Source organism: Phodopus roborovskii, unplaced genomic scaffold, assembly GCF_943737965.1.
Source record: "Phodopus roborovskii unplaced genomic scaffold, PHOROB, whole genome shotgun sequence".
Taxonomy (NCBI): Eukaryota; Metazoa; Chordata; class Mammalia; order Rodentia; family Cricetidae; genus Phodopus; species Phodopus roborovskii.
In genome coordinates, this window is record NW_026126622.1 from 970,380 (window position 1) to 993,932 (window position 23,553).

The 23,553-nt window shown below is 40.8% G+C and overlaps 1 protein-coding gene across 2 annotated transcripts in view; it reads left to right on the top strand.

Annotated features, from left to right (window-relative positions):
• Positions 1-23,553, top strand: part of Otud7a (OTU deubiquitinase 7A) — a 312,202-nt gene that overhangs the window by 145,840 nt on the left and 142,809 nt on the right. For both annotated transcript variants that reach the window (XM_051206440.1, XM_051206439.1), the window contains exon 2: positions 10,756-10,885. The gene's annotated coding sequence lies outside the window, so the exon portion shown is untranslated. The remainder of the gene's footprint in view (positions 1-10,755; positions 10,886-23,553) is intronic.

The window sequence follows — 23,553 nt, forward strand, 5'->3', positions numbered from 1 at the left end:
TTCTACTTCTCTCTCCATTTGCTACCCCCCCCACTTCCCCTGATCTCTGGGGGACTTGTCCCTTCCAGGTTCTGTGAGGGACTTTATATGAATCTCTTAGAATACACCTTGTATCCTAGTTCCTCTGGTGATGTGAATTATAGGCTGGTGATCCTTTGTTCTAGGTCTAAAATCCATATATGAGTGAGTACATACTGTGTTCCTCATTTTGTGACTGGGTTACCTCATTCAGGATGGTTTCTTCAAGTGCCATCCACTTGCCTGCGAATTTCAAGATACCATTATTTTTTTCTGCAGAGTAGTATTCCATTGTGTAGATGTGCCACATCTTCATTAACCATTATTCAATTGAGGGGCATCTAGGTTGCTTCCAGGTTCTTGCTATTACAAATAGTGCTGCTATGAACATAGTTGAACAGATGTCTTTGTTGCATGGATGTGGATCATTTGGGTACATTTCAAAGAGGGGGATTTGCCGGGTCCTGTGGTAAACTAAGTCCCATTTTCCTGAGGAACCGCCATACTGATCTCCAAAAGGGCTGTATGAGTTTGCACTCCCACCAGCAGTGGAGGGGTGTTCCCATTTCTCCACATCCTCTCCAAAATGAGTCATCATTGGTGTTTCTAATTTTAGTCATTCTGGCAGGAGAAAGATGGTATCTCAAAGTTGTTTTGATTTGCATTTCCATGATAGCTAAGGATGTGGAGCATTTTCTTAAGTGTCTTTCAGCCTTTTTGATTTCCTCTATTGAGAATTCTTTCTTCACTTCTGTACCCCATTTTCTAATAGGGTTATTTGGTGTTTTGTTGACTAGTTTCTTGAGTTCTTTGTATATTTTGGAGATCAGCCCTTTGTCGGATATAGGATTGGTGAAAATCTTTTCCCAGTCTGTGGGCTGCCGTTTGGTCTTGTCCACTGTGTCCTTTGCCTTACAAAAGCTTCTAAGTTTGAAGAGGCCTCATTTATTTATTGTTGCTCTCAGTGTCTGTGCCCCTGGAGTTATGTTCAGGAAGCAGTCTCCTATACCAAGTTGTTCAAGGGTACCTCCTACTTTCTCTTCTAAGAGGTTCAATGTGGCTGCATTGATGTTGAGGTCTTTGATCCATTTGGACTTGAGTTTTGTGCATGGCGACAGACATGGGTCTATCTGCAGTCTTCTACATAACCTCATCCAATTGTGCCAGCACCATTTGTTGAAGATTTTAGCTGTTTTGTCGAAAATCAGGTGTTCATAGGTGTGTGGGTTAATATCAGGATTTTCTATTTGATTCCATTGGTCTACCTGTCTATTTTTATGCCAATACCAGACTGTTTTCAGAACTGTAGCTCTGTAGTAGAGCTTAAAGTCAGGAATGGTGATGCCTCCTGAAGTTTTTTTATTGTATAGGGTTGTTTTGGCTATCCTGGATCTTTTGTTTTTCCATATAAAGTTGATTATTTTCCTTTCAAGGTCAGCGAAGAATTGTGTTGAGATTTGAATAGGGATTGCATTGAATCTGTAGATTGCTTTTGGCAAGATTGCTATTTTTACTATGTTTATCCTACCTATCCAAGAGCGTGGGAGATCTTTCCATTTTCTGGAGTCTTCTTTAATTTCTGTCTTTAGAGCCACAAAGTTCTTATTATATAGGTCTTTTACTTGTTTGGTAAGCGTTAAACCAAGATACTTTATGTTGCTTGTGGCTATTGTAAAGGGTGATGTTTCTCTGATTTCTTTCTCTGTCTCTTTGTCGTCTGAAAAAAGTAGGGCTACTGATTTTTTTTTGAGTTTATCTTGTATCCTGCTAGTTTGCTGAAGGTGTTTATCAGCTGTAGGAGTTCCCTGGTAGAGTTTATTGGGTCGCTTATGTAAACTATCATATCATCTGCAAATAGAGACAGTTTGACTTCTTCCTTTCCAATTTGGATCCCCTTGATCTCCTTTTGTTGTCTTATAGCATTAGCTAGAACTTCTAGTATGATATTGAAGAGATATGGAGACAAGGCAGCCTTGTCTTGTTCCTGATTTTAGAGGAATTGGCTTAAGTTTCTCTCCATTCACTTTGATGTTGGCAGTTGGTTTGCTGTATATTGCTCTTATTATGTTTAGGTATGATCCCTGACCTCTCTAAGACCTTTATCATGAAAGGGTGTTGAATTTTGTTGAAGGCTTTTTCAGCATCTATGGAGATAATCATATGGTTTTTCTTTTTCTGTTTGTTTATATGGTGGATCACGTTGATAGATTATCATATGTTAAACCATCCCTGCATTCCAGGTATGAAGTCTACTTGGTCATGGTGGATGATTTCTCTGATGTATTCTTGAATTCGGTTTGCCAGTATTTTATTGAGTATTTTTGCATCGATGTTCATCAGGGATATTGGTCTGTAGTTTTCTTTCTTAGTTGTGTCTTTGTGAGGCTTGGGGACCAAGGTTATTGTGGCCTCATAAAAAGAGTTTGGCAATGAACCTTCTGTTTCTATCTTGTGGAACAGTTTGAGGAGTAGTGGTATTAGTTCTTCCTTGAATGTCTGGTAGAATTCTTCATTGAATCCATCTGGCCCTGGACTTTTTTTGGTTGGGAGGCTTTCGATGACTGCTTCTATTTCATTGCGGGTTATTGGTCTATTTAAGTTGTTTGTCTGTTCTTGATTTAATTTTGGTAAGTGATAGTTATCCAGAAACTTGTCCATTTCCTTTGAATTTTCAATTTTTGTGGAGTACAGATTTTCATAGTATGACCTGAAAATTGTCTGGATTTCCTCTGTGTCCGTTGTTATGTTCCCCTTTTTTGTTTCTGGTTTTGTTAATTTGCATGTTCTCTCTCTGCTTTTTTGTTAATTTGGATAAAGGTTTGTCTAGCTTGTTGATTTTCTCAAAAAACCAACTCTTCCTTGCATTGATTTTTTTTTTTTTTGTATTGTGTTCCTGGTTTCTATTTTGTTGATTTCAGCCCTGAAGTTGATTATTTCCTGGAGTCTACTCCTACAGGATGAGTTCGCTTCTCTCTGTTCTAAGGCTTTCAGTTGTGCTGTTAATTCTCTTATGTGACTATCCTCTGTTTTCTTCATATGGGCACTTAGTGCAATGAACTTCCCTTGTAGCACTGCTTTCAAGGTGTCCCATAAGTTCAGGTATGTTGTGTCCTCATTCTCATTGAATGTTAGAAAGTCCTTAATGTCTTTCTTTATTTCTTCTTTGACTCAGGAGTGGTGCAATTGCACATTGTTCAGTTTCCATGAGTTTGCAGGTTTTCTGCTATTTGTGTTGTTGCTGAATTCCAATTTTAAAGCATGGTGGTCCAATAAGGTACAGGGGACTATTCCTATTCTCTTGTATCTGTTGAGGTTTGTTATGTCACCTAGTATGTGGTCGATTTTAGAGAAGGTTCCATGTGGAGTAGAGAAGAAGGTATATTCTTTTGTGTTTGGATGGAATGTTCTATAGATGTCTGTTAACCCCAGTTGAGACATAACTTCTGTTAGTTCTTTTGTTGCTTTGTTGAGTTTCTGATTTTTGGTCCTGTCTAGTGTTGATTATGGTGTATTGAAATCTCCCACTATAAGTGTGTGGGGTTTTATATGAGCTTTGAGTTTTAGTAGTGTTTCTTTTACGAATGTGGGTGCCTTTGTATTAGGGGCATAGATGTTCAGAACTGAGACTTTGTGGTGATGGATTTCTTCTGCGATGAATATGAAATGACCGTCGTCATCTCTTTTGATTAATTTTTGTTTGAAGTCTAACTTGTTAGATATTAGGATAGCTACACCTGCTTGCTTCTTATTTCCATTTGATTGGAAGATCTTTTCCCAACCCTTTACACTGAGGTAATGTCTATCTTTGAAGCTAAGATGTGTTTCTTGTATGCAGCAGAAGGATGGATTCTGTCTTCGTATCCATTCTGTTAGCCTGTGTCTTTCTATAGTTGAGTTAAGACCATTAATGTTGAGGGTGAGTAAGGACCATTGATTGTTGATGCTTGTTTGATTTATGTTTGTTGTTGGCAGTGGTATTGTGAATATATTAGTTCTGCTTTACCCTTGGTTTCTGGTGTAGTTGGATTATCTGTTGCCTACATTTTTGTGGGCTAGTTACCTTCCTTTGGTTGGAGTTTTCCTTCCAACTTTCTGAGGGCTGGATTTGTAGATATGTATTGGGAAAATCTGGTTTTGTCGTTAAATATCTTATTTTCTCCATCTATAGTGATTGAGAGTTTTGCTGGATATTTAGCCTAGGCTGGCATCCGTGTTCTCTTAATACTTGTAGAACATATATCCAGGACGTTCTTGCCTTGAGGGTTTCCATGGAGAAGTCAGGTGTAATTTTGATAGGTCTGCCTTTATATGTTACCTGTCCTTTTTCCTTCGTTGCTCTTAATATTCTTTCTTTATTCTGTATGCTAGGTGTTTTGATTATTATATTTCGAGGAGTCTTTTTTCTTTGGTCCAGCCTATTTGGGGTTCGGTATACTTCTTGTACTTCCATGGGCATGTCCTTCTTCAGATTTGGAAAGTTTACCTCGATGACTTTGTTGAATATGTTTTCGGCACCATTGAGCTGGGCTTCCTCACCTTCCTCTATGCCTATTATTCTTAGGTTTGGCCTTTTCATGGTGTCCCACATTTCCTGGATGTTTTGTGTTAAGGATTTGTTGGATTTATGATTTTCTTTGGTCGATGAATCTATTTCTTCTAAGTTTATCTTCTGGGCCTGAGATTCTCTCTTCCATCTCTTGAATACTGTTGGTTATGCTTGTGTCTGTAGTTCCCAATTTTTGCCCAGTTTTTCTATTTCCAGCATTCCTTCGGTTTGTGTTGCCTTTATTTTCTCTTATTTCAGTTTTCAAGTCTTGAACGGTTTCCTTCACCTGCTTAATTGTTTTTTTGTTGGCTTTCTGTGCTTTCCTTAAGGAATTTGTTCATTTCTTCCCCTTTTTGGTATGTTTTTTCCTCCATTTCTTTAAGGGATTTTCTCACATCTTCTTTGAGGGCTTCTATCATTTTTATGATGGTAATTTTTAAGTGGTTCCGTTCTGCTTCCTCTTCTTTGTTGTTGTGTTCCGTTCTAGTTGGTGTAGATTCCCTAGATTCTGGTGGTGTCATGCTTGTCTTTCTGTTATGTGTTTTCTTGTATAGCCATCTTCCCATAGCTTCTTCCAGTAGGTGTTGGTGGAGTCTCCCCTTCTTTCTATGGTACTTCCCCAGTGGGCTTATGTGGGTCAGAGATTCAGTATCTGTAGCTCTGGGTGGTTCAAGCTCTATAGGAGGTCTTTCCACAGACAGGGACCCAGGGATGGGGTCTGGGCTGAGGATCCAGCAGAAGATGCCACTAGCCAATGGTTCTAGCCAATGGCTAGCAGAAGAAAACAAAGGCTGAGTTGAAACTTGGAAAGTTTTTGCAGGATAGTCGGATCTCACTGGAAACTGAGACTCTCCAGCTGAGGCCTCTTTCTTTAACAGAAGCCCTGATTTTGGGGCCAAGGATCTTGCCTCCAGGAACTCAGAGTGGACCTGCAGAGATAGGCGGATCTCTGGGAGGGGCCCAGGACTCCAGCAGAGGACTGGAGGTGGGGTCAGAGACCAAGCATGTGGAAATTATGGGTGGTCCCTAGTGGATAGGCAGGTCTCCTTTGTTCAGAGTTGCTCCGAGGAGTCTCTGAAGTAGGGTGGACTGTTGGCTCCACCCCCTGTCCCTTTGCTCAACCAGAGCAGCAGGACACCAACCCAGGGAGTTTGGGAGGGGAGAGGTTGTAGGGGAGAGGTAGCCCTGATTGGGCCCAGACTCACCTCTGGCCAATAGCTGGTGGCAGAGGACAAAGCCTGAGCTGAAACTTGGGAAGGTTTTGCAGGATAGTGGGATCTCACTGGAAACTGGGACTCTCCAACTGAGGCCTCTTTCTTTAGCAGAGGCCTGGATTTGGGGGTCAAGGATCTTGCTGGCAGGAACTCAGAGTGGACCCGCAGAGATAGGCGGATCTCTGGGAGGGGCCCAGGACTCCAGCAGAGGACTGGAGGTGGGGTCAGAGACCAAGCATGTGGAAATTATGGGTGGTCCCGAGTGGATAGGCAGGTCTCCTTTGTTCAGAGTTGCTCCGAGAAGTCTCCGAAGTAGGGTCTCTCTGTTCATTTTTATTAAGCTAATTTGAGTCATCTCTTTCCTTTTGTTAGGCTAAGAGTCTGTCAATTTTGTTTCTTTCTCTCGAAAAGAACAAACTCTTAGATTCTTTGAATCTGTGGATTATTTTCATTGTTTCTATTTCATAGAATTTTGCTTTGATTTTAATTATTTTTTGCCCTTGACTGGGTTTGGATTTGGTTGTTCTTATTTCCAAATTCTTAAGTGGTATGGAGTCACTTACTTGTGCCCTTTCTGATTTTTTATGTAGGCACTTAGAGCTATAAACTTCCTTTGCTCTTAGAACTGCTTTTAATGTGTCCCAGAGGTTTCATTGTATTGTGATTGTGCTTTCATTTTCATTGAGTTCCAGGAATATATTCCTTTTTTTTTTTTTTTTTTTTTTTCTTTCTTTTTCTTTTTTTGGTTTTTCGAGACACGGTTTCTCTGTGTAGCTTTGTAGACCAGGCTGGCCTTGAATTCCCAGAGATCCACCTGCCTCTGCCTCCCAAGTGCTGGGATTAAAGACGAGTGTCACCACCACTGGATATTTTTATTTCTTTGTTGGTTTCTTCTTTGACTCTTTCATCATTCTGTAATAAGTTGTTTAATTTCCATAAGTTTACTAGAATTTTGCTTGCTGTCAATTGTAAGATTTATGTGTAATGGTCAGATAGTACACCTGGAATTATTTTGGTTTTCTGTATTTGCTAAGGTTTCTTTTGTGTCCCAGCATGTGGCCTATTTTAGAAGCACTTCCTTATGCTGCTGAGTAGAAGCTATATTCTTTGGTGTTGGTGTTCAGGAGAGACCTGTTAGGTCCATTCAATATGAAGTATCATTTAATGCTGAGATTTCTTTGTTTACTCTTTTGTCCAGAGCCCTATCTATTGGAGAGAGTGGGGTATTTGAAGTTACCTAGTGTTGGGTTTGTATTAATCTGTGTTTTCAATTCTATTATGCGACTTTTTATGAAATTGGGTACAACCAGAGTTTGATACACTTGTGTTTAGGGCAGAGATGTGGTTTTGGTTAGTTGTTCCTTGGATTAGAATTAAATGTCCCTCTTCTCTCTTCTGATTAGTTTGAGTTTTAAACCTATTTTGTCAGATATTAGGATTGCCATGTCTGCTTGATTCCTTGTCCCTTTGGCTTGGAATGCTTTTCCCCTCCTTCCACTTTAAAGCTAAGATGGGTTTCTTATAGATGACAAAAAGATGGATTTGCTTCTTAATCTGTTCAGCTAGCCTATGTCTTTTGACTTTATTATTGAAAGATGTGTGTAGATTACAGTCAATTTTTTTTCTGGTTTGCTTAGTTTTATATATAAAACCAAGTCCATTTAAATGAAAACAAACATTTATAGACAGTATTTGGGAATTTGGGTGTCGTTCTTTCCAAACTACTTCCTGCTGGTAAGGGGCGCTGTCATGGGGGATTCTAAGAAGATGCAGAAATCCTGGCTGCAGTCTGTGAGGCTGCTTTGTCCAGATGTTTTGAATGTAGGATCACCTGGTACTTGGTTTCAGGTAGTCTGGCTTGATCAAACCACATTAGTCTGGAAGGAATCCACATCTTTTCATTTTCTGTGGAAACAAAAATAGAAATCCTTTTCCCCAGCAACTTGTCCTTGAACTTAAATTTTGGACTCAGAGCATTTTTTTAAATTTAATTTATTATTTTATATGTCGATCCCAGTTCCCTCTTCTCCCTTCTTCCCTCCCTTTTACTCTGGCTGCCCTCTCACATGTACTCTAACCACCCTCCTCTCCCATCCCCCACCCCAATTCCATATGTAGGGGAATGCCATCCAGTTGGGGTCATGTAGATCTGACAGGTCATGTGAAGTAGGGACTAGGACTTCTCTCCTGTCTCTAGATTAAGGCAGTTATCCCTCCATGGGGGATGTGTTAGCAAAGTCATTTTGTGCACCAGGGATACATCCTGGCTCCACTGTCTGAGGTCCCTTAGACTGCTCAGTCCTTCTGGCTGAGACCTATATTCAGGGGGGCCTGAGTCAGTCCCATGCTGGCTTCTCTGCTATCAGTCTGGGGGCCCGTTAGCTCCTCCTTGTTCAGGTCAGCTGTCTCTATGTGTTTCTGCCGCATGGTCTTACCCTCTCCATCTGCATCTGGGTTCTAGTTTGACTCAGTGTTTATGTATGGGTGTTTGTTCCTGTTTGCAACAGGCATTAGATGAGGGCTCCATGGATAAGTTAGTTGTTGATCTCACTCTCCGGGAAGGGCATTTATGGTAGCCTTTCCACGGAAGCTCAAATTGTTAGTTGGCAGCAGTCTTGTAGTTCTCTAGACCTTTCTTTGTGTTCAATTTTATCTTCAAACCAATATTGGCTCCCTCTTTTATGTTCTTTCTCTCTTCTCTCTCTCTCTCTCTGTCTGTCTCTCTCTCTCTCTGTTTCCTGTCTTCTATTCCTAACCAGGCTCAATCTTCCTGGTCACAAGTGTTTTCCTTTCCTCCTCCTCGTTTTCTCCTACTTCTCTCTCCATTCGCTGCCCCCCCCCCCACTTCTCCTGTGCTCTGGGGGACTTGTCCCTTCCCGGTTCTGTGAGGGACTTTATATGAATCTCTTAGAATACACCTTATATCCTAGTTCCTCTGGTGGTGTGAATTATAGGCTGGTGATCCTTTGATCTAGGTCTAAAATCCATATATGAGTTTTACTTTATATTTCATTAATTGTGGCTTTGTTTTCTTTCTTGATTCTCTTGGCTGTATCTTTTCCTCTCTTTGGCTCTTAAGTGTCACTTCCAGTATTCTGTTTAGTTGGTTTTTGTTGTTCTTGGATGTGATATTTTCATTACACCTGGTAAATGGCAGATGCTTTGCTGGGTGCAGTGATCTAGATTGACAGCTGTGTTCATTTAGGACTTGGAGTGTATTACTCAAAGTTTTTCTGGCTATCAGAATCAGCTGCTATTTTGATAGGTTACCCTTTACATGTCATTTGTGGTTTTTCTCTGTTACCTTTTAATGTTTTTGCTTTGTTCTGTTTATTTGTGTTTTGACTATGATATGTCACGAGGAGTTTCCTTTTGGGTCTCGTCCAGTTGGGATTCTGTATGTTTCTTGCATATGATCTTCTTAAGGATCTGATCTGTGTCATTAACCTGGCATCCTTCTCCCTCATATATTTCTATAATTAAAAGGTTTGACCTTTTGGTCATTTCCTGCAAGTTCCTTCCCTGTGCTTCCTTAAACTTTTCCATATTCTTTGCTTCTTTGATCTAGATCCTCTGCTTTGCCTTTGGGTCCTGGTATTCTATCCTCTGCTTTATTCAACTTCTTGCCTTTCCCATGAGTTTTCTAATTGAGATTTTTTTTTTCAATTCTGTCTTCACTTCAGCTTGTGCTTCTTTCAGTGTTTCTATATTTTTGTTGGATTTGTGTTGAAGTGACTCCTGGGTTATCTTTGTTATTTCATTCAAGTATGCACTGGTATTTCACTTGACCACCACTCACAAGTTTATTGTTATCCTCTTGGTGTTCAATGAAGTATTTGTTCATAGCTTTTTTAAATTCCTTGACTTATTTCATAAAGTTTATGATTGTCCTTTTAAAGACTGTGTCCTGGGGTTCCTCTAGGCAGATCTCATTGGAGAACACTTGTATAGAACTAGTGGTTTGATGGGAGACATGTGGTCTTGATCATTCATGTTGGCTTTTGTGATTTGACCTGGGCTTGTAGAGTTCTTTCTTTGTTTGTATGGCTGATAAAGGCCATCTGCATGACTTTTAGTGGGTCAGTGAAGGGGATGCTTAACCTAAGCAAGGCCAGGTCAATTTTTGTTTTCATCAAAAATCACATGCCATCTAAATAACAGTTGAATTCTGGGTCCCCTGCTCTCTTAGTGGTCCATAACTGTGCCTTTATCCCAAACAATGTTGTTTTATCTACCAGAGACTTCTGGTAATTAGATGTGAGAAGACTAGTTTTATCCTTCTTTAAGAATGTTTTCTATTAGGCTTCATTCTCTTGCACTTAATCTCTATTTTATTCTTCTAGTTTTTATTAAAGAACTCCAAAAATGTATTGCCTACAAAAACCATTTACAGAGAATTACTCAAAGGTTGCCTATAATGAAAAAAGTAAGAGAAAATATGTAAAGTATTCATACTCAGTTAGCAAAAGTCCTGAAACATAATTATGTGCTACAATTATTAATAACAGGGCTGAGAAGCTTAAAACAGCATTTAAGTGATTCCTGAGTGGTGGTAGAGATGGCTCAGGCATCAAAAGTGCACACTGCTCTTGTAAAGGACCCAAGTTCTTTTCCCAGCACCCATGTCAGGCAGCTCATCAAGCACCTGAAACTCCAGCTCCAGGCAATCCAATGCCTTTGGCCTCTGCACCTCACTCACACACACATGCTTAACACACCTGTACACATATATAGGTGTACAGACACCTAGTTATACATAATTTTAGATAACAGTAATAAAATAAATCTTTGAAACACTATTTTAAGGAAATAAAAGAAATTAAAGTCGTTCCTGGGTCAGCGATATACTGTGGTAGTAGAGTGACCATCCCATGTGTTGGAAGTGGGGTTTGTCATCCTTCACATGCATACTGAGTCATTAAGACTTTTAATTCCTGTTTTTGATACACTGGACATTCTCTATCCTTTCTTTTCCAGAGTTCTCAGGAGCTAGCTTGGTTCTCATACCTCCCCTGTGGCAGCAATGGGACATTTCCAGCAGGAACGGTGCCATGTTGACCCAAATGCCTGAGTGCCACTCACCTCCAAAGAACAAGGAGTCTGAAAAGTAAGTCCTATGCTGAGGTCCTGGTGGCAGGGTGAGAGGGCTACAAACATCTCCAAAGACCTCAGAATCCTGGGAGCAGAGCCCCAGGAGATGGGGTCAAAGCCCATGCAGCATGCTAACCACCCACAGGAAGACAGTGGATAGAAGGTCAGAAATATCTTTGATATTACATTGGAATTTTAGTGCAGAATGGCTTTATTCATGAGAAGAATATGACAGTGATGGCCGACAAGTAGCCTGGTGTATACTAGTGCAAACTGGCATTGTCACTGTTGCAGCTAAAATTCATTTTGTGAGTATTAAGAGTGGTGAAAGAAAAGAAAGTGGGTGTTGTTGTATTAAAACACTATTTTCATTTTAATGTTTCCTTTTAATACTTGCCCTGAATGACAGTTTCTTTCTCACTGACATGAGCAGTGTCTTTTCATCTTATAACTCTTGGAATACACACACTTTCATTTTCCTTAGTTCATATTATTAAGAACTTCAAATGTACAGAAAAATCTAAAGAACAGGGCAGTGATAACTCCTAAAATCTTTGCCCATGCTTACTGATTGGTTACACAGGGTGAGATTATAATGTGTGCCTGTGTGTTCAGTCTCTGTATCAGAAACATTTGAAAGCAAGCAGCAGGCACTCTCTGGCCTGAGTCTCCTAAGCTCACAGCGGTCTCTACAAAACCAGACCAGCATCCTCAGTGTGAAATCTGAAACATGAAAAGCAATGTCTCAGTTTATTGTCCCAATTCAGATGCCCTTTATTTCTGGGAAATCATTACCATCACTGTTTTTTTTTTCCCCTGTCTTCCATGCACTAAAGCTGAGTACATCTCTGCTATTCGTTTTCTGCCTTGTTTTTGTTTGCAGATTTCCTGATATTGCCCCCTTGCCCCTTTCTTTCATTACTGTTTGTTTGTTTGTTTGTTTGTTCACTTCAGCCCTAGAGATTCAGCCCAGGATCTCTTGAATACTAGGCAAGCTGTGTATGGCTGGCTTATTTCCATAGTAAAAAAGTAAGTTTGGGTGTGTATGTGTGTTTTTGTTTTATTTTGCAGGGGTAGGATCAAAACCTAGAAGATATGCAATGTTAGGCACATGCTAGCCATGGACATATGCATTTTAGGCACATGCTGGCCATGGACATATGCACATTAGATGCATGGTTTGCCACGCACCATATGTCCGTTCCCATTATGTTGATACTTTTGAAAAATCTAAGCCACCTATTTTGTAGACTGTCTCTGATCCTGATTGGGTTCTTTCCTCTCCCTTAGACTCGGCTTTGCCTGAACAGCCCATCAGGGTACACTGCTTCATCTGACCTGCTAAGAGATGTTCATGTGATGTTCTCTTGGCTAAAATGGCTTCTGGCAAAGCTCCCCTTTAAAAATAGCCTTTTATATTTCTTGTAATTAATAAGCTTGGCAAACGCCCAGTGGTGGTGGCATTTACCTTTAATCCCAGTACTGGGATGGCAGAGACAGATGGATCTCTGTGAGTTCGAGGCCAGTCTGGTCTACAGAGCTAGTTACAGGACAGAAAGAGCTGTTACACAGTGAAACCCTGTCTCAAAAAAACAAAATAATAATAATGATAATAATAATAATTTTGTCAAATGTTGAGGCCCTATGGATATTGTCTTCTGGGGTTAGTTTTCACTGAATAGCTTTAGCAAACCTCCATGGCTGTACAGGAATTTTTAACTGATCCATTAACCTGGACATTCCATATCCTCTCCGGTCTCATATTTTCTATGTTTTTGAGATCACTACACAGGAGATGGTCAAGAGAAGGAATGAAATGAGATGGTGGTGTGTGTGTGACACACACAAGCCAAAACCCTAGATCAATTTTCCCTCCTCAGCCCCCAGTGTGTCCTTAGGCTAAGTGATACTACAGAGGCCTGTGGCGCTTGGAAGAGCTGTGTTCTGCTTCACTGAGCTCTGGCTGGACCTATTATGAGGAACAGGGAAGATGGGCAGAGTGCCAACTCAACGCCACACTCCTGCTAAGAACTTTTAAACAGACTTTGGCAAAAGTACAAAGGATCCTATGATCTTCATGGTTACATTTTAAAGTCCTACATTCCAGAGATCCAAGGAGAAACCTGGTCACCACAACAGGGAGGGCTTGTCACTGCAGAGTCCTGGTGAGGTGCAGATGCACAGCCATCCTGCTTCTTTCCAATCTACTCAGTCATGTCACATCCATCTCTTTCTATTCCCAGGCCTCCCTGATCTACTGCCACTTGGCTTTTCAGTCACCAGTCATAACTGAATGTTTGTCTGAAGAGTACTAACTTCCTCCTGTATGGACTAAGTCTGTGGTTTTATGTGTACTTCTTTCCTTGCAATGAGCCATCCTTGAGAATGTTTCCAGACTGTTATCAAGAAAACAGCTGTGGAAGGGCAGGCTGCTATAGAAGTTACACTGTGTCTGTATTGCTGTGTGTGTCCTCAGGTTTCTATTGCTATGACAAATACCATGAGGAAAGCCAACATGGGAAGAAAGGATGTATTTTATCTCACACTTTTAGGTAACAGTCCATCACTGGGAGAAGTCGGGGAAGGAACCGGGAAGTAGGAACTAAAGCAGAAACCATGGAGGAGAAATGTGTGTTGGCTTGCTCACCACATCTTACTCAGCCTGTTTTCTTGTACCACCCAGGGACACCTTTCCAGGAGTGGCACTACCCACAGTGAGCTGAGCCCTCCCATGCCTCTCCTTAATCAATAAAATGTCCCACGGGCTTGCCCAGAGGACAATCTAGTGGAAGCCTTTTCTCAAATGAGGTTCCTTTCCCACAAATGACTGTAGCTTGTGTCAAGTTGGCATAAAACTAGCCGGCACAATTGACACCTTTGTTGATTTGACACACAAGCACATCAATATTTGACTAGAGTCACTTCTTTCTCATTTGTCCCCAGGACAGCATGTTAATAATAGCATCACAATGTAAAATATTCCAACTTTTTAAAGGTCCAAGCTTTAAAAATTCAAACACATTAGAAGTGCAATCTCTTTTAAATATACAAAGTCTCTTTCAAAGTTTCTCTAAAATACCAAAAGCAACTTAACTTATCCAGAGGCTTTCTGAAGTTTCTAAATCTTTATAAAATTTAAAAGTCTCTAAACTGTGGGCTCCTGTAAAATCCAAAGTAAGTTATAGACTTTCCTTACTTCAGGAAGAAAGAACTAGGGCACAGTTATAATCAAAGCAAAGCAAAACCAAATTTTGAAAATGTAAACTGTTGAGTGTTTCACATCTGGCCCCCATGATCCTCAGAGCTCCAAAGGGCTTGGCCAGTATCACTTCACTGGCTCTCCATCTGCAGCACACACAGCTTGTGTCCTTGGCTCAGGCCAGCTCCACTCCACACACACTGCCATCCTTGGCTGTCACCCATGGTAATGGAATGTCCTAAATGCATGGTCTCTACTGCAGCTGGGTTCTACCTCCCTCTCCTCTCCCCCTGTGCTCCCAGTTTACTTAGGAGATCTGGTCCCTTTCCCCTTCTCAAGGTGGTCCATGTATGTGACTCTTAGGATCCTCCTTGTTTCCTAGCATCTCTAGGGTTGTGGATTATAGGTTATCCTTTGGTCTATGTCTGATATCCACTATGAGTGAGTACATACCATGTTTGTCTTTCTGTGACTGGGTTACCTCACTCAGGATGGTTTCTTATATTTCCATCCATTTGCCTGCAAATTTCAAGATGTCATTGTTTTTTGTTTGTTTGTTTGTTTGTTTGTTTTCCCACTGAGTAGTACTCCATTATATAGATGTATCACATTTTCTTTGTCTATTCTTTGGTTGAGGGGCATCTAGGTTGCTTCCAAGTTCTGGCTATTATAAATAATGCTGCTGTGAACATAGTTGAACAAATGTCCTTGTTGTATGAATGTGCATTCTTTGGGTATATACCTAAGAGTGGAATTGCTAGGTCTTGAGGTAGATCAATTTCCAATTTCCTGAGAAACTGCCATACTGATTTCCAAAGTGGCTGTACACTGTTCCCCTTTCTCTATATCCTCTCCAGCATAAGCTGTCATTAGTAATTTTGATTTTAGCCATCCTGAGGAGTATAAGATAGTATCTCAGAGTTGTTTTGATTTGCATTTCCCTGATAGCTAAGGATATTGGGCAATTTCTTAAGTGCCTTTCACTCATTTGAGATTCCTCTATTGAGAATTCTCTATTTAGATCTATACCCAATTTTTTAATTGGATTATTTGGTGATTTGGTGACTAGCTTCTTGAGTTCTTTATATATTTTGGAAATCAGACCTCTGTCAGATGTGGGGTTGGTGAAGACCTTTTCTCATTCTGTAGGCTGCTCTTTTGTCTTATTGACTCAAAAAATTCTGCCAGGGAACTCCTATAGCTGATAAACACCTTCAGTAAAGTGGCAGGATACAAGATTAACTCAAAAAAATCAATAGCCCTTCTACATATAGATGATAAATGGGCTAAGAAACAAATCAGAGAAACATCATCCTTTACAATAGCCACAAACAACATAAAATATCTTAGGGTAACTCTAACCAAACAAGTGAAAGATCTGTCTGACAAGAACTTTCAGTTTTTAAAGAAAGAAATTAAAGAAGATATCAGAAAATGGAAAGATCTCCCATGGTCTTGGATAGGTAGGATCAACCAAGTAAAAATGGCAATCTTACCAAAACCAATTTATAGATTTAATGCAATTCCTTAAAAATCCCAGCACAATTCTTCACAGACCTTGAAAGGACAATACTCAACTTTATATGGAAAAACAAAAACCACAGGATAGCCTATACAATAAAGGAACTTTGAGAGGCATCACCATCCCAGCTCTGCTATAGAGCTATAGTAATGAAAACAGATTGGTATTGGCACAAAAACAGACAGGCAGACTAATGTAATCAAATCAAAGATCCTGATATTAGTTCACACACCTATGAACACCTGATTTTTGACAAAGAAGCTAAAATTATACAGTGGGAAAAAGAAAGCATCTGCAACAAATGTTGCTGGCATTACTGGATGCTGACATATAGAAGATTGCAGATAGATCCATATCTATCACCGAGTACAAAACTTAAATCCAAATGGAGCAAAAACCTCAGCATAATTCCAGCCACACCGAACCTCTTAGAAGAGAAATTGGGGCATACCCTTAAATGCATTGTCACAGGAGACCACTTCCTGAACACACCAGTAGCACAGACACTAAGATTAACAATTAATTAATGGAACCTCCTGAAACTGAGAAACCAGGCAAAGGACACAGGTAACAATATAACTCTTCTTATGTGTGCATGTTTGCAGATAACCTAAAAAGATAAACAACCCTTAGAGGTTAAATTATTATTTATAGATTACTGCTAGTACACAGCTGATCAGAATAACATTATTATAGAAAATTATAGAAAGGAGACTCTTAATGAAGTAGGCAATACAGGAGCTTCTAAAGAGACCCCTGGTTGGTTCCTTCATGGTGCTGGGAGGTTTTCTCCCTCAAGGCAACACAGTAGCAGGGAAGGACTTCCTTGTCATGAGCATCCTCATAGGTGAGCATTAGGAAGGATTCTAATCCTTCAGTTTGTGGAGCTTCAGTTTTGAAAGTTAATGGTTTTAAAGCATCCTATATTAATTTCACCTTGAAATAACTGAATGGGTGCCTAGGATGCTCAGGAATGGCAGATGGGCACTGAGGTCTGGCTCCATCCCCTGCCAAGGCCAGTGGACCTGAGGCCATGCCCCAACAGATGTCTATGTCCTCATCACTGGTGCCCATCCTCTTTTTGCCAATGCTATGAATCCTGGGACTCCCACCCCCACAACTTCCCTGGGAACCATGATGTCCTTTATGTGACCATGCAAGGGAATGAGTGGATAGAGTCTCCAAGGTGAACTCAGAAAAGACATGTTGGCTCTCTTATCCCTGTAGCCAGCACATGCCTAGACGCTGGTGAGAGCCTCGTGTGCCTCACTTCTGCAAATTCAATGTTGAGGTATTATTGCCAATCAGGAGAGCACTGGTTATTGGAACTCAGCTTTGATGCCTTCGCTGCATCTGTGGGAAGAAGACACAGCCAACAGCAAGAGAGCACAGGAAAAGTAACAAAAGGCTGGGTCAGGCCCAAGGTGATTCTAAAATCTTCAGGAATGGGAGAAACTTGCATCCACACAGATGCTGTGTTACCATCAGTGTATGAATGAGCCAACCAAGGTTGCATGAATCTTGGAAGCTTTTAAACAATTAAGTTCTCAAGGAAAACCAGTTTCTGTTGAAGTCATTGTCCAGCAGTGTACAAAGGGACTGCTAAACCATGTGGATGCTAAGTTCTGTGAGACAGAACCCTCCAGCATCACAGGCGAAATCCTCACTTCACATATTTACTTGTAAGGGAGCCAACCAGAAAGCAAGTCTAGGTCAAGGAGCTTTTTAGTAACTGAGGTATACAGTGAGTTAGAAAGGAAACCTAGGTATAGTACAATATCAAATCATTTCTACAGAGCAATATAACGCACTTGAGGTCATTTTTTATTAGACGATAAAAATATAATTATCCATTTCTATAGGCAGACCTCTGACTTTTACAATTTTATCAGATGTGAATCCTTAAATATTTATGATGCTTCTTGAGAGTTTCAAAACAGGATCAAGCAGGCTTACCAGTGTATGTTGAAGCAGGTTATCCAAATGTTATCAAATCTCAATCCCTCCCTTTTGGTAACTGGGGAGTAAATTTTGAGGTAACAATTAGATTTTAAAAGGTGCCTGCTAAATGATAAAAGACTGTGCCTTTGGATTCGCATAGTGAACTTGACCTAGGATATATGTATGATGGCAGGTGACAGTTGGCAAGGACCCCCAACTTTCCTACCTCTTGATATCCCATCCTATATCAGGATGTGCCCAGTGACTTGTCCTTGGGAGAAAGAATACAGAGAATACATTGACAGCTGCCACAAGATGATGGCCTCCCAACATGTAACAATCCTCCACATCAGTCCAGTCAGTGAAGATTGTGGGATCTTGGCAAGGGACCCTTTCCTATCTGAGCCTTCCCTTGAGATCACAGCCCCAACCAGTATTGAGTTAACAGCCTGGGGACAGAATCCACTCAGGCTGCATTCTGGTCACTGCCCTATAGACAATATGAGGTTACAAACACATTTTATTTAAGTCCCTAGACTTGTCAGTTGTTCACAGCAATGGTAGCATGCCTGAAGTGGAGGGTGTGTGCACCCTGATGTGCAGCTCTGGAATAGACCTTTTTCTTGTCACTTTCTCTACTGAAAGAGCACCTGCCTTCCTCTGCTCCCCCTACTCCCATTTATGGATTATTACTCTTTCCTTTCTTGATTTGTGGTCTGATTCAGTTTCTTTTCTCTACAACTGTGGTGGTGCTCTTGGCCATTGACTAGAGAGACTGGGACCACAGTCAGTTTGTCTTGAGGTCAATGTTAAGTTCAGAAAAACATGTGCCATGCTTGGCCAGGAGGGAAGAATTTCCTTAGTTGCAATCAATACTTTCAGAATTACAGAGACAATTTTCCCCAAAGCTGTGTGCCACTTGCTTGGTCTTGAGCCACTGCCCACTGCTGGCATGAAATTAGTTTTTGCTATTCTTTCCTCAGGGTAGTATGTACAAATACATTTTCTGCTTGCAACTGCAATCTCTCTATCACCCTAAATAACTGTTCCTGGAATCTTGGATTTCCTGTTCATCTATATGGAAGAATTAGGGGTTCTTTTGCTATTCCAGACTATTAAGGTTGCCAAAGCAAGTAGAATTAGGGTTTCTTTTGCTGTTCTAGACTGTGAAAGTTGCCAAAGCAAATTTGCGAAGGACTGGAACTCCTCAGGGCTTTGCTGAGTTTCTTAAGGTTATTAGTTGAAGGGTGTGTTTGCAAATCAATGCCTGGATAATACCATCAGGTGAATCAGGTCAACCTCTTCCTGGTGTTCCTCAACATGAGCACTGTGCTTGAGGTAGCCACACTACTGTAGAAGATGCTATCCTTATTTCAAATGAGAGACAGTAAAGGCCAGGGGCATGGATAAAGCAATTGCCTAGCTTGAGGGAGGCCTTGGGTTTAATCCCTAGTAAGGCAGAGAAGAGATTTATAGGAAAGCAGTGAGCACTCATGGTTAGAAGTAGATCATTCCTAAGTCCTTTGATATGACTGTATGGATTTAGTATGTGTTTCTAGTGTCTAAAAGAGTAAAAATACCAATAACTAAGAAAACATTTAGTGTTGTTTGTTCATTAGTCTGTGAAGTTGCTAAGGAATGAGAGAAATCAAATTGGTAGTCCCAAGTCATCAGGATGGTGACTGTCCATGCCTGTGGCTGTCATTTCATTTTCATTTAATTATGTATTTGGGCAAACTAATTTGATCTGTTTGGAGAGGCAGATACTTGCTTGAACACTGAATTGCATTGATGACTGATATGTGAAATTCAACTGTAATGGGTCTATTTAAGTTCCAAAGCTGAAGTTCTTCTCTGCTTGTAAAATTTCAATTGTTTTCTGAAAATAAGTGAAAAATGTCAGTGTCTGCTTCTGTGCTTCCACTAGCCATATATGGGCTATGAATGCAAATGTCTGTTCTCCTGTAACTGCCCTTCAAATGTCCCCTGAACACCCCCCACCCCCTTAGTGCACACACAATTGTGCAAGTGTGAACTCTACTCATGTACATCCTTACTCATAATGAGCATAAATACAATGTCTCCAACACATGCACACAGGCACTAATATACAAAAGCTCACACACATTCACAAACTCACATGGGGACACACACACACACACACACACACACACACACACACACAATGTCATATGAACATGCTCACTCAGTGATACTTGAACACTCATGCAGTGATCCATAACTTGATTAGAGTCGGTTTTACACTGAGTGTGAGGTGTAGGTCGAGGTTATTTTATTTTCCTCACATATCCATGGCCATTTGTTCTGGCACCTATCTCGTTGGATTCCTGCTATACCTGTGACAAAAGTCAGTCGTGTGCTTCCTGCTTCATTGATGTAAGCTCTATCTTTTCGTACTCATTGGGCTGTCCTGCCCACATCCTAAAATCCGTAACTCCTCAACAATGTTTTTCCTTTTTAGTATCCTTTAAGCTAACCTAGCTTTTATTTTCACATATAATTTTAGTATGAGCCATGTCAGTGTTTACAAAGATTCGTTCAGAGATATAGTCTGGGATAATGTTAAACATAAATCAGTAAAAATATAATTGCTTTCTTAATAGTGCTATAGCTTATAATCTATGAAAACAGAGCTTCTGCACACTTTCTTGGTCTGCCCTGTCTGAATTTTGTCAACTCACACCCCTAACTTCTGGAGCATGTCCTTGCTGTCATTCACCATGACCATATACATCCTATTCCCTCTTTTCCTGGCTATCCAGCCACTGTTCCTGGTTCTATACCCCACACATATACAGTCCTTTGCTTCCCCAGTGTGCCTGAGGCTTGCCAGAATCCTATAATACTCCCAAAGCTTCTCTTGTTCTCTCCTGTCTCCTGCCTAGGGTGACTGCACTTTCTAGATGCCTCTCCACCTAAATAGCTTGTGAGGTACCACAGATATTCTAGAAGACAGATCATGCCTGATTTGGGGTTGTATCTATGTCACATGGAATAGAGCAAGGGCTCAGTGAAAACTGGCTGTAGAAAAGGAATGCAGGAGGAGCTTAATAGTGTTATTAGGGTGTTTCCCTGTGTCAATCTCTGATGGGCAATGCAGATTGTTTGGTAAGAAATAGACAATTATTGTCATCTCCTGGATACAGCCAATTCCCCCTGCACATTCTTCTGTGAGCTTATTTTTTCCTTTTCATATTTAGATTTAGTATTTAGATTTATTTAATCATACTATATAATGTCAAAGTTCTCCAAGTGCCTTATGGAAATTTTTCCTCTTTTAACTCTATTTGTATTTCATGTGCATTAGTAGACGGCATGTATGTCTGTATGAGGGTGTCAGATCCCCTGGAGCTGTTACAGACAGTTGTGAACTGTCATGTGGGTGCTGGGAATCAAATCCAGGTCCTCTGGAAGAACAGCCAATGCCCTTAACTGCTGAGCCATCTCTGCAACCCCGGGAGATTTTCACATTGGCACCAAGAGAGCAGCCTTGTATGGATAATGCCCGTTCTCTCCCTAGTTTAGTGCAGCATTCTCAGACGTGCTTCCACATGCACATAAGAAAACCCGGAGAGGTGGAATCATTGACTTAGGAGATATGCACATTAAAACAAAACATTAGCTCCTGAGAGGATGGCCTCACTGACCAGTAGCCCAGAGTGCTCCTGTCAGCAATGTTTCAGCTGACCTGGTTCACCAGGACGTGGTGTTTCAGGCTCTCCCCTTAACAATATGATGAGTGATCAGGCAATGACTCTCTTATGGCTTGGTTTTCCTCTCCATCATCGTTACTGTGGTGGTTTGACTTTCAGTTGTGTACTGGTCATTTGAATTTCCTATAAGTTGAACATTCAAATTTTTATCGACTCACGTGTCTTTTTCTCCTTGCTGGGAAAGGCCAGTCATGGATTCTGAATCCAATCACTATGCAGTTTCCAAATTTTTCTCCCATTCTCTTGTATGATGAAGAAAATGTGATTACATTGTTTGTTACTTGAAATTTTGGGAGTTTGCTGGTATAGGTTTTAATAAGGTTAAGGGGGGTGGCTTTTTGCTTTTTATGTCTTCTGAACCCTTCCTGTATTAGAGGCCAGACAAGTGCTGGAATCTTGAACTCGATCCCTGTGCTTTAGCAGGCCTGCCTGTTTTTCTTCCTGTGTCAGCCCAAGGTGGTCAGCAGGACCTCCCTGTCCCACATGATCACCTAGGCATCACCTTTCTCCCTTAAGTGGCTTCAGCATACCCTGTGGCCTCAGCCTTCCACAGGACTCTCTGCACACTAGCAAATGAAAAGTCACAGAAAAGCTGAGACCCAGGAGGCAGTTAGGAGCCAGACCAGGAAATGGCCACATCACCTTCTGCCAGCCATCCCGGAGTGGCCATATCAACAAGAGAGAGAGAAAGCATCTTATTCTTAATGAATTCCTATGGGACTTGTTGAGCTCTTTTTCCCCCCTAAAAGACTGCCAACTCACTCATTGATGATCCTTCCTCTTGGGATTCCATGCATTTAGGATTCTCTGCATCTGTTGTTCTTTCTGTTAATGAAACTCTCCTGTCCCCAAGTGACAGGAGAGTTACCCAGCCTGTTTCCATAGGACTGCCAGCACTTGGTGCTGACACTAGGGGAAATATTCAGGGATGTCACAGCTGCAGCATGTGGGCTTTCTGATGTTTTCCTCATAGTTACAGGCTCGTGTATCACATCTCTTCAAAGACGGGTAGAAAAGGGAGGGTGCTGTGCTTGTCCCTTTTGTTAAGGAAGCAAAATGTTTGTCATACAGAGAGAGCCAAGCAGTTTCCTCTTGAATTTTAGGAGTTTGTAGGGAAAACTGGCCACCTAAATACTTTTAAATGTGAGAAAAAGTGGTAGAGCATAGCAATTGCTAACCATGGTGTATTACATGATTGGGTGTATTACATGTAGCTGGGAACGAAAGCAAGTATTCTGGTCATGAAAAAAAAAAAGTGAGCGGGTCTTAGATAGGAAATTAACCACATGTGCCTGGTTTTCTCCCCTTACTCAGTCATACACATATACATGCAAGCATACAGATACAAAGATATGTGCATGTGCATACACACACACGCACACACACACACACCTACTCCCTCCCCTTTGCCATACTTCCATATATAGTATGAATTTACAGGAAGACAGATTATTCTCAGGCATGCGAAACCATTGACATTGCAACACAACATTCTCACCTACACATTCACACTTGAGAACTATGCAGCTGAGTTATTTAAAAAATCATCTAAAAACAGTGCCTTGTTTGAAGTTACAACTTCAAAGCTACAACTTTCTGCCAGGCCACTTGCGTAGCTATCCTTGGCTGCTTTGAGCCCCATGGTCCACAGGTTGGACATATGTGCACCTACATCCACTTTTTTCTTTATCAAAACTGTCTTGGTGTTTCCTGCTTATCCCTTTATGTTCTATAAGCTACTCCCCAGTGAATAGCTCCCAGGATGACTGCATTCAAATACAAGAAAGATCAGCATCATTCAGTTTCCTGTCCTGTGTTTAGGTTCTATACCCAGGGAAGGCTTGCTGTTTTCTGAAAAAGAAGAAAGTTTAAAGTCTGTGTTGTGCCCCCTTGGTTGGTTCACAGACTATTTTGTGGTTGCTCTTACTGAACAGATCTCTTTACTGTGTTTAAAAATGTTTCACAACTAAATGGAAAAAAAAGATTGATTTTTATATCTTGGTCTTGTTCCAGCTATCTAAAGATTTCCCTGTTTCCTATTAGTCATGAGTTGTCTCAGTTTTGGTGGACCTACTGATGGGTTTCGTTATTAGTCCTTATCATTCTTATGAGTTTGGATCTGTGCTCTTTAGAGGCAAAAGAAACTCCCTTCCACCTCTGCTTTGCTTCAAGGTGGTATAAAGCAAACAACTTTTGGCACCTTTTAGGATGATCATATGATGTTTTTTCCCAATTTTTCTTATATTTATTAGAATCAGAACTATTTTTGCCTATTTGGATCAAAGGAA